Raw genomic sequence first — 12,667 nt, 5'->3', positions numbered from 1 at the left:
TGGACCAGTAATAATTTTACTGGTCAAATTAAACTGGACCAGTACAATTTTTGCTGGACCAGTAATAATTTTACTGGTCAAATTAAACTGGGCCAGTACAATTTTTGCTGGACCAGTAATAATTTTACTGGTCAAATTAAACTGGATCTGAAATTCATATTTTTAAGAGAAATAGAAAGAAGAATAGAAATGAAACCCCGGGTACAGGAAAAGATATGTTCATCTACCCAAAGAGATTATGGAATATATTTGAAACACTGTGAATTTCATGTTTCCATTTAATGTTTTTTTTAATTTATGTTAAAGATTACGTAAGATTATTGCACAATTACATTATTATGTAAATTTTTGTTTTAATTTCTGAAATTTCCTGTAATGTCATGTATGCTCATTTTCATAATGTGTTATGTTGTTTTGTTGTAAATAAAATCCTCTAATTGAGGCCAAAAAAAAATGCAATTAGGCATTTCTTGGGTTGACTTTTATCAATTATTAAATATGCAATCCTAAAAAATAACTTTTTTTTTAAAGTAACTAAATAAGTTTGTGAGTGAATTTTGAAACATAATTTTAAAAACAATGGCAAAACTAATGAAAATGTTAAGAGGAAGTTTACTGCTTAGCAGGAAGTCTAATGACCATATATTTTGTTTCCTCTCATTTCTGCACAAACCTATTTTTGAACCCTTGATAAATCTCGTGTTCGTTCAAGCATGAACAAAATTTATTTCTTAAAATTGCATTTAAAATATAAGGTTTCAGAGCATCTATAAACATCAAAATATAGACATCATAATTTGAAAAGAATTTTTGATAGACTTTTCAAAACTGTCCAGTTTTTATTGATACGCACTGTATTGATAGAATGAAGGGGCTTGTCCTTTGATAAGGTTCACTGGCCCTCTCTTATTATTTGTGCCCTTTTAAAAAGTATTTATTTTTTACTATTGAGGGGTGAATACAAATGAAAGTATTCTTGACTGAAAAGCAAAAGTGAAGATTGCCCCTGAAAGAAATTTCGGGTGTTTGTGGAGGGGAGTTTCCCTTCTGTCAATTCGTTTATAAAGGGGGGGGGGGTTAGTGCCTACATTTCAGTAGCCCACACTCCTATATATTATTTATATCCTTGTTTTGTCCTTATTTTAGTGTTGACAGTAATTGGGGATTAAATAAAATTAAAAAACCTCCTGATAGCAAACGGAAATATAGCTCCTAGAAGACCATTCGGTTGTTTGTAGGAAGTTTATGAAACCTCATTTCAATTTTTGGATACTAAGAAGGGCTAGGGCTGATTTGTTTAGTTGCCCGCACTCCTATAATATACTCGATGTTTTAAAAATATTGAGAATGATATAATGGAAAAAGATTGCCTGTTGAAAGCAAATAGAAAGATTGCTCCTGGTAGAGCTTTCAGTTGTTTGTAGGGGGTTTCACATATTTGCAATCTAGGGAACTTACAAACAAGGGGCTAGTCCTAAAGTTAAAAAAAAATAGTGATCCCACCCTCCTGGGAAGATTGATCCATAAAGAAATTTCGGGTATGTGGAGCGAGTTCCCTAATTCCTTCAATACGTTTGTATTAACAAGTGGCAAGTGCGCGTACACACACACACACAAACACACACCATCACACTGACACACCCTCACACGGACATATATACATATATATATATAAATTCATATTTTTTGTATATAACTTCGAGGGAATTGAAAAAAAATGGTTGGAATTTATGAGGGCTCCAGCCCACAAAAGCCATCCCCCTCTCCATCTGTACGCCAGTGTTGATAACAAAAGAGAGTCAGAATAACAGCTATAGAAACAAGTGACCAAGCGAGAAAATTTCTTGGGTATTGAAAGTTAATTTGCATTATACACCACTTAAAAAGCCTATACAGTGCGAATTATATTTCTGTTTCACAATGCTCTTTTTCGCGTATTATCTTGCTTCAAAACAAAAATAAGTGGGGTTAATGGTGGAGAAGGCCGTAGCCCCCTTAACCCTATCTAGCCCGAGGAGGAGGGGGGAGCTTAATAAGCCTTGACATTTTTCGCTAAACGTCTGTAATGGGCTAATAAAAGTAAAGCACTAACTATTTGTTTTTGTTTACAAATTGAAAGAAGGGGAAACTCCCCTTCACACACCCGAAATTTGATTTAGGAGCAATCTTCCAATCAATCTTTATCAGAAAGAAAATTCATTCTAGATTACTCTTCAATATACGGAAGAAACATAGAGTATATATAGGGGTGCGGGGTACTAAAACTAAAGCACTAGCCCGTTGTTTTTGTTTACAAATTGAAAGAAGGGAAACCCCCCTACACACACCCAAAATATATTTCAGGAGCAATCTTCCAATTGTATTTTATAAAGAGGACTTTTAGTTGAAATTTACTCCTCAATATACGAAAAAACATCGAGTATATAGGGGTGTGGGCTACTAAAACTAAAGCACTAGCCCGTTGTTTTTCTTTACAAATTGAAAGAAGGGAAACCCCCCTACACACACCCAAAATATATTTCAGGAGCAATCTTCCAATTGTATTTTATAAAGAGGACTTTTAGTTGAAATTTACTCCTCAATATACGAAAAAACATCGAGTATATAGGGGTGTGGGCTACTAAAACTAAAGCACTAGCCCGTTGTTTTTCTTTACAAATTGAAAGAAGGGAAACCCCCCTACACACACCCAAAATATATTTCAGGAGCAATCTTCCAATTGTATTTTATAAAGAGGACTTTTAGTTGAAATTTACTCCTCAATATACGAAAAAACATCGAGTATATAGGGGTGTGGGCTACTAAAACTAAAGCACTAGCCCGTTGTTTTTCTTTACAAATTGAAAGAAGGGAAACCCCCCTACACACACCCAAAATATATTTCAGGAGCAATCTTCCAATTGTATTTTATAAAGAGGACTTTTAGTTGAAATTTACTCCTCAATATACGAAAAAACATCGAGTATATAGGGGTGTGGGCTACTAAAACTAAAGCACTAGCCCGTTGTTTTTCTTTACAAATTGAAAGAAGGGAAACCCCCCTACACACACCCAAAATATATTTCAGGAGCAATCTTCCAATTGTATTTTATAAAGAGGACTTTTAGTTGAAATTTACTCCTCAATATACGAAAAAACATCGAGTATATAGGGGTGTGGGCTACTAAAACTAAAGCACTAGCCCGTTGTTTTTCTTTACAAATTGAAAGAAGGGAAACCCCCCTACACACACCCAAAATATATTTCAGGAGCAATCTTCCAATTGTATTTTATAAAGAGGACTTTTAGTTGAAATTTACTCCTCAATATACGAAAAAACATCGAGTATATAGGGGTGTGGGCTACTAAAACTAAAGCACTAGCCCGTTGTTTTTCTTTACAAATTGAAAGAAGGGAAACCCCCCTACACACACCCAAAATATATTTCAGGAGCAATCTTCCAATTGTATTTTATAAAGAGGACTTTTAGTTGAAATTTACTCCTCAATATACGAAAAAACATCGAGTATATAGGGGTGTGGGCTACTAAAACTAAAGCACTAGCCCGTTGTTTTTCTTTACAAATTGAAAGAAGGGAAACCCCCCTACACACACCCAAAATATATTTCAGGAGCAATCTTCCAATTGTATTTTATAAAGAGGACTTTTAGTTGAAATTTACTCCTCAATATACGAAAAAACATCGAGTATATAGGGGTGTGGGCTACTAAAACTAAAGCACTAGCCCGTTGTTTTTCTTTACAAATTGAAAGAAGGGAAACCCCCCTACACACACCCAAAATATATTTCAGGAGCAATCTTCCAATTGTATTTTATAAAGAGGACTTTTAGTTGAAATTTACTCCTCAATATACGAAAAAACATCGAGTATATAGGGGTGTGGGCTACTAAAACTAAAGCACTAGCCCGTTGTTTTTCTTTACAAATTGAAAGAAGGGAAACCCCCCTACACACACCCAAAATATATTTCAGGAGCAATCTTCCAATTGTATTTTATAAAGAGGACTTTTAGTTGAAATTTACTCCTCAATATACGAAAAAACATCGAGTATATAGGGGTGTGGGCTACTAAAACTAAAGCACTAGCCCGTTGTTTTTCTTTACAAATTGAAAGAAGGGAAACCCCCCTACACACACCCAAAATATATTTCAGGAGCAATCTTCCAATTGTATTTTATAAAGAGGACTTTTAGTTGAAATTTACTCCTCAATATACGAAAAAACATCGAGTATATAGGGGTGTGGGCTACTAAAACTAAAGCACTAGCCCGTTGTTTTTCTTTACAAATTGAAAGAAGGGAAACCCCCCTACACACACCCAAAATATATTTCAGGAGCAATCTTCCAATTGTATTTTATAAAGAGGACTTTTAGTTGAAATTTACTCCTCAATATACGAAAAAACATCGAGTATATAGGGGTGTGGGCTACTAAAACTAAAGCACTAGCCCGTTGTTTTTCTTTACAAATTGAAAGAAGGGAAACCCCCCTACACACACCCAAAATATATTTCAGGAGCAATCTTCCAATTGTATTTTATAAAGAGGACTTTTAGTTGAAATTTACTCCTCAATATACGAAAAAACATCGAGTATATAGGGGTGTGGGCTACTAAAACTAAAGCACTAGCCCGTTGTTTTTCTTTACAAATTGAAAGAAGGGAAACCCCCCTACACACACCCAAAATATATTTCAGGAGCAATCTTCCAATTGTATTTTATAAAGAGGACTTTTAGTTGAAATTTACTCCTCAATATACGAAAAAACATCGAGTATATAGGGGTGTGGGCTACTAAAACTAAAGCACTAGCCCGTTGTTTTTCTTTACAAATTGAAAGAAGGGAAACCCCCCTACACACACCCAAAATATATTTCAGGAGCAATCTTCCAATTGTATTTTATAAAGAGGACTTTTAGTTGAAATTTACTCCTCAATATACGAAAAAACATCGAGTATATAGGGGTGTGGGCTACTAAAACTAAAGCACTAGCCCGTTGTTTTTCTTTACAAATTGAAAGAAGGGAAACCCCCCTACACACACCCAAAATATATTTCAGGAGCAATCTTCCAATTGTATTTTATAAAGAGGACTTTTAGTTGAAATTTACTCCTCAATATACGAAAAAACATCGAGTATATAGGGGTGTGGGCTACTAAAACTAAAGCACTAGCCCGTTGTTTTTCTTTACAAATTGAAAGAAGGGAAACCCCCCTACACACACCCAAAATATATTTCAGGAGCAATCTTCCAATTGTATTTTATAAAGAGGACTTTTAGTTGAAATTTACTCCTCAATATACGAAAAAACATCGAGTATATAGGGGTGTGGGCTACTAAAACTAAAGCACTAGCCCGTTGTTTTTCTTTACAAATTGAAAGAAGGGAAACCCCCCTACACACACCCAAAATATATTTCAGGAGCAATCTTCCAATTGTATTTTATAAAGAGGACTTTTAGTTGAAATTTACTCCTCAATATACGAAAAAACATCGAGTATATAGGGGTGTGGGCTACTAAAACTAAAGCACTAGCCCGTTGTTTTTCTTTACAAATTGAAAGAAGGGAAACCCCCCTACACACACCCAAAATATATTTCAGGAGCAATCTTCCAATTGTATTTTATAAAGAGGACTTTTAGTTGAAATTTACTCCTCAATATACGAAAAAACATCGAGTATATAGGGGTGTGGGCTACTAAAACTAAAGCACTAGCCCGTTGTTTTTCTTTACAAATTGAAAGAAGGGAAACCCCCCTACACACACCCAAAATATATTTCAGGAGCAATCTTCCAATTGTATTTTATAAAGAGGACTTTTAGTTGAAATTTACTCCTCAATATACGAAAAAACATCGAGTATATAGGGGTGTGGGCTACTAAAACTAAAGCACTAGCCCGTTGTTTTTCTTTACAAATTGAAAGAAGGGAAACCCCCCTACACACACCCAAAATATATTTCAGGAGCAATCTTCCAATTGTATTTTATAAAGAGGACTTTTAGTTGAAATTTACTCCTCAATATACGAAAAAACATCGAGTATATAGGGGTGTGGGCTACTAAAACTAAAGCACTAGCCCGTTGTTTTTCTTTACAAATTGAAAGAAGGGAAACCCCCCTACACACACCCAAAATATATTTCAGGAGCAATCTTCCAATTGTATTTTATAAAGAGGACTTTTAGTTGAAATTTACTCCTCAATATACGAAAAAACATCGAGTATATAGGGGTGTGGGCTACTAAAACTAAAGCACTAGCCCGTTGTTTTTCTTTACAAATTGAAAGAAGGGAAACCCCCCTACACACACCCAAAATATATTTCAGGAGCAATCTTCCAATTGTATTTTATAAAGAGGACTTTTAGTTGAAATTTACTCCTCAATATACGAAAAAACATCGAGTATATAGGGGTGTGGGCTACTAAAACTAAAGCACTAGCCCGTTGTTTTTCTTTACAAATTGAAAGAAGGGAAACCCCCCTACACACACCCAAAATATATTTCAGGAGCAATCTTCCAATTGTATTTTATAAAGAGGACTTTTAGTTGAAATTTACTCCTCAATATACGAAAAAACATCGAGTATATAGGGGTGTGGGCTACTAAAACTAAAGCACTAGCCCGTTGTTTTTCTTTACAAATTGAAAGAAGGGAAACCCCCCTACACACACCCAAAATATATTTCAGGAGCAATCTTCCAATTGTATTTTATAAAGAGGACTTTTAGTTGAAATTTACTCCTCAATATACGAAAAAACATCGAGTATATAGGGGTGTGGGCTACTAAAACTAAAGCACTAGCCCGTTGTTTTTCTTTACAAATTGAAAGAAGGGAAACCCCCCTACACACACCCAAAATATATTTCAGGAGCAATCTTCCAATTGTATTTTATAAAGAGGACTTTTAGTTGAAATTTACTCCTCAATATACGAAAAAACATCGAGTATATAGGGGTGTGGGCTACTAAAACTAAAGCACTAGCCCGTTGTTTTTCTTTACAAATTGAAAGAAGGGAAACCCCCCTACACACACCCAAAATATATTTCAGGAGCAATCTTCCAATTGTATTTTATAAAGAGGACTTTTAGTTGAAATTTACTCCTCAATATACGAAAAAACATCGAGTATATAGGGGTGTGGGCTACTAAAACTAAAGCACTAGCCCGTTGTTTTTCTTTACAAATTGAAAGAAGGGAAACCCCCCTACACACACCCAAAATATATTTCAGGAGCAATCTTCCAATTGTATTTTATAAAGAGGACTTTTAGTTGAAATTTACTCCTCAATATACGAAAAAACATCGAGTATATAGGGGTGTGGGCTACTAAAACTAAAGCACTAGCCCGTTGTTTTTCTTTACAAATTGAAAGAAGGGAAACCCCCCTACACACACCCAAAATATATTTCAGGAGCAATCTTCCAATTGTATTTTATAAAGAGGACTTTTAGTTGAAATTTACTCCTCAATATACGAAAAAACATCGAGTATATAGGGGTGTGGGCTACTAAAACTAAAGCACTAGCCCGTTGTTTTTCTTTACAAATTGAAAGAAGGGAAACCCCCCTACACACACCCAAAATATATTTCAGGAGCAATCTTCCAATTGTATTTTATAAAGAGGACTTTTAGTTGAAATTTACTCCTCAATATACGAAAAAACATCGAGTATATAGGGGTGTGGGCTACTAAAACTAAAGCACTAGCCCGTTGTTTTTCTTTACAAATTGAAAGAAGGGAAACCCCCCTACACACACCCAAAATATATTTCAGGAGCAATCTTCCAATTGTATTTTATAAAGAGGACTTTTAGTTGAAATTTACTCCTCAATATACGAAAAAACATCGAGTATATAGGGGTGTGGGCTACTAAAACTAAAGCACTAGCCCGTTGTTTTTCTTTACAAATTGAAAGAAGGGAAACCCCCCTACACACACCCAAAATATATTTCAGGAGCAATCTTCCAATTGTATTTTATAAAGAGGACTTTTAGTTGAAATTTACTCCTCAATATACGAAAAAACATCGAGTATATAGGGGTGTGGGCTACTAAAACTAAAGCACTAGCCCGTTGTTTTTCTTTACAAATTGAAAGAAGGGAAACCCCCCTACACACACCCAAAATATATTTCAGGAGCAATCTTCCAATTGTATTTTATAAAGAGGACTTTTAGTTGAAATTTACTCCTCAATATACGAAAAAACATCGAGTATATAGGGGTGTGGGCTACTAAAACTAAAGCACTAGCCCGTTGTTTTTCTTTACAAATTGAAAGAAGGGAAACCCCCCTACACACACCCAAAATATATTTCAGGAGCAATCTTCCAATTGTATTTTATAAAGAGGACTTTTAGTTGAAATTTACTCCTCAATATACGAAAAAACATCGAGTATATAGGGGTGTGGGCTACTAAAACTAAAGCACTAGCCCGTTGTTTTTCTTTACAAATTGAAAGAAGGGAAACCCCCCTACACACACCCAAAATATATTTCAGGAGCAATCTTCCAATTGTATTTTATAAAGAGGACTTTTAGTTGAAATTTACTCCTCAATATACGAAAAAACATCGAGTATATAGGGGTGTGGGCTACTAAAACTAAAGCACTAGCCCGTTGTTTTTCTTTACAAATTGAAAGAAGGGAAACCCCCCTACACACACCCAAAATATATTTCAGGAGCAATCTTCCAATTGTATTTTATAAAGAGGACTTTTAGTTGAAATTTACTCCTCAATATACGAAAAAACATCGAGTATATAGGGGTGTGGGCTACTAAAACTAAAGCACTAGCCCGTTGTTTTTCTTTACAAATTGAAAGAAGGGAAACCCCCCTACACACACCCAAAATATATTTCAGGAGCAATCTTCCAATTGTATTTTATAAAGAGGACTTTTAGTTGAAATTTACTCCTCAATATACGAAAAAACATCGAGTATATAGGGGTGTGGGCTACTAAAACTAAAGCACTAGCCCGTTGTTTTTCTTTACAAATTGAAAGAAGGGAAACCCCCCTACACACACCCAAAATATATTTCAGGAGCAATCTTCCAATTGTATTTTATAAAGAGGACTTTTAGTTGAAATTTACTCCTCAATATACGAAAAAACATCGAGTATATAGGGGTGTGGGCTACTAAAACTAAAGCACTAGCCCGTTGTTTTTCTTTACAAATTGAAAGAAGGGAAATCCCACCTGAGGTCTCACAGGCCTAATTCATTCCCCATAGACTCGTGTGTTAAATTGGCACTTTAAAAAATTCATAAAAAATAAGGATGAAATTCGGGGGTCGAATGTTTACTACCAGTGGATAGGATATATACCTGGCAATCCATATCTGACCAGAAAAGGGTCCTTCGACTGGCTCATTTTAAAAATAAATTGGCGTGTTTGAAGACAGCGTCGGGGGGAGCAGATTCATCACCTCAAACAGCAAAATAGCCCTAATCCTTCCGCCAGTCAAAATACAGTCCAAAATTGGTGATATTTCTTCCCAATTTGGGAAAAGGAAGTTCAGTAATTACCAAAAATAGAATCAGTGTTAGATGGAAAATCATATGCATACACTTTGTCAATCAGCCATATCAAAATTAAAAAAAATGGCAATGGGTTGGCTCGAATGAATATCTATGGCCTGCCACTAGTGATTAGGCCCGTGTAGCCCTGACCCCGTTTGTTTGATTTCTACAAGAATGCACGCTTCTCTTCTTGCGCAAAATCCTGTATCTGATCTATCTTATATCGCGATATTGTTGGCTGGAACTGTTGGCTGGCTTGCTGTTGGCTGGCTTATTGTTGGCTCACTTGACATAGGCCAACATGCACGGCATGCATGATGCATCATTATCTCGCCAAGTCGAGAATTCGTGCGTCAGAAAAGAAACCCTGAGGGCGAAATCACAAAAATTAATGACCAACCATCAAGTTCATGCATTGACGGAGGGGGGGGGTGGTGCCCTCTCTACATGGACCATTTACTTTTTTTCAAAAAATGGAGGGTGCCCCCCTCCCCAATTTATACGAAAGCGCAAACAAAAAGACGAAAGATAAGAAGGGGGAAAAAGGAGAAGAAATAAGAAGGGGGAAACGTGATTAAAACAAGGAGATGGAATAATGGGAAAATGAAAATCAACTAAACATTATGCTCGTGCTTTGCGCTTGCATTTTTTTATTGATAATATAATCTGCTCAAGAGCATGGGTTAAAAATATCCTGTTTTCAATAGGCTATGTGTAATTCTGCTCGCGATTCGAATTTGTTAAAGCGACATAATTATACACATCCCGTTATACTTCTACCCCAAACTGCTGAGCTGAACATAAAAAATCAGATTGCCGCACGCGCTCGCATTGGCGAGAGACGTATCCTCTTCATGACTCCCCTTTTCAGGTTCGTTCGTAGACCTATATCATAGAGATATGACTTATATCATCTATGTGTTTGCATTCGCATTGTGCTTCCTTTTCATAATTACAAAGCTTCGTGCAGATGCTGGGATTTGTATTGCGCCAAATCCACTCCTTCTGCAGAGTGCCAAAGGCGCAGTGAAAGAAAGTACAAATACAATGATAAAGGAACAATAAGAATAGGAAGCATTGATAAACGCGTCTTATTAAACCATGGGGGGGGGGATTTGACTTTGACCCCCCTCGACTAATTTTCAGACCAAATTTGTGACGCCCGAGAACCGGTACGCGGTTCCGAAATTACGCAATATTTTGTAAGCGCATGTCAACCCCAACCAAAAATCATAAATGTATGATTATTTTTATTGCCGGATGGATTTATTTTATGTTATTTAATGATCGCAAAAGGGTCCTGACAAAGTTCATAAAAAACAATAAAAACAATGTTTGAAAAACAAATGAGAATTCAAAAAACATTAATTAATTATATTTTGGCAATTTCTTGCAAATTTTTGTTAGAAATGTAAAAATTGATATGTACACAAAAATTTAGCATTCTAATAATTATATATAAAGTGAGTTGTAGGCAAAAACATACAAAAAAAAACAAGTTTAGGGCAAATTTCAAACACTTATTTGTATAATTAATCAACAAAAAATATAAGCAATTATTTTTTTTTTAATTTTACGATACAATCTTGTAGTTTACATCCAGCTCTACCATGTGTCTAAGCGCGTGCAAATTTTCGGGAGACATCGCGCAATAATTAAACAGCCGAGATCTGCGGGGGTGCCCCCCCCCCCCAGTACGTGTTGGTCTGAAATAGCCCAGTTAAAATATGGGTAAAGTAGCGTTATGATGTGTCCGATGGTAGTGCATTCACGGATGGGGAAGATCATTCCAGTGAACAGGGCAGCGTGCATGAGCACTGACACTGACTGAAGCCTGTACCCCCTTAACAGATTTGAAAGCATTAACTTTAATTATAAGGAACCAGAGTTGGATGAACGTATATGGGGATCTGACAGGAGTGTCCTGCTTTCGGCATGTTAAAATCGCCCCCCCCCCCCAAAAAAAAAAAAAAAAAAAAAGTTAAAAAAAAACTCAGCATATACTTTTTGGCGATCGGGTCAGTAACACCCATTTCCTATATGACAGTGCATGTTACCTTTCGGGTCAGCAAACATGTATAAAAGTTTGAGTTGGCGCTTCATGCTTGCATTAATAATGTTTATCGAGATACTCAACTTATTATTTCAAAACGTCTTAAAATATGCAGTTTTCAGGTTGATACACTGTATCAAAAAAAATTCTCACATCATTTATTTAAGAAGGTATATATACACATCCTTTTCATATCTAAATCTTAAAAAAAAATCAACCCGCGCTTTGCGCTCGTAATATTTTATTTATTGTTTATTGAGATACATTATTGTTCTTGATTGATACGTGCCTTAAAGCTGCCCAGATATTCAGGTCAGAATATTCAGCTAGATTCCCATCCCGTAAAGATAAAACAAGGTGGTTAGAATTTCAGCTCACGCTCAGGGGCGTAACAGGGGTCGGTGGCCAGGGGGGGGGGGGGGGCAAGAGCCAAAAATTTCCCGGTCATATCATGGTATGAACAGGTTTTTTATGATTGTGCCCCGAGCATTAAGGCGAAGCTCAATGCGGAATAAGTATACCCCCCCCCCCCCCAAAAAAAGGGGGGCACAGCATGGCCCGCGCAGCAAAAAGTCGCTTATAAAAATATATATGTCCCGAGGGAGGGAGAGCGTGAATAAAAATCAGCTTTTTGATTTTCTAATTTTGAGATTGATTTTGACATGGTATTCAGAAAGTAAATATCTTAGCCAGCGCAAAGCTTTACTTATATATAGGTTAGGACATCGGGGATCAGCCCTTGGCAAACCCTATACTTTGGCTGAGGATTTTTCCTGGGATTTTTTTGTCCTGATTGCGACCATTATTGCATAAATTTTAGCAAGCTTATAATAGACGCCATCCTCCTTTCTTCCCGTTCTTTATATTTTTTAATCCTCGGCAACACGGTCGTGTTATAAGTTCTTTTTTTTTTTCATTTTCTCGTCCCTTTTCTCTATATTCTAATTTTCCAATTAAGCTTTTGGTTTTACCTTAATTTCCCGTTTCTTCTGCCTCTTTCTCCCATTTTCCCGCCATTATTCTTGCCCGTGCCATTGAGTCATATCTTTTGATTTTATATCACCCTCTTGCTAATCATGCTAATGTATTAGTATT

This window comes from Lytechinus pictus, chromosome 10 (genome assembly GCF_037042905.1).
Source record: "Lytechinus pictus isolate F3 Inbred chromosome 10, Lp3.0, whole genome shotgun sequence".
NCBI lineage: Eukaryota > Metazoa > Echinodermata > Echinoidea > Temnopleuroida > Toxopneustidae > Lytechinus > Lytechinus pictus.
Note: the sequence above shows the minus strand (reverse complement) of the source record.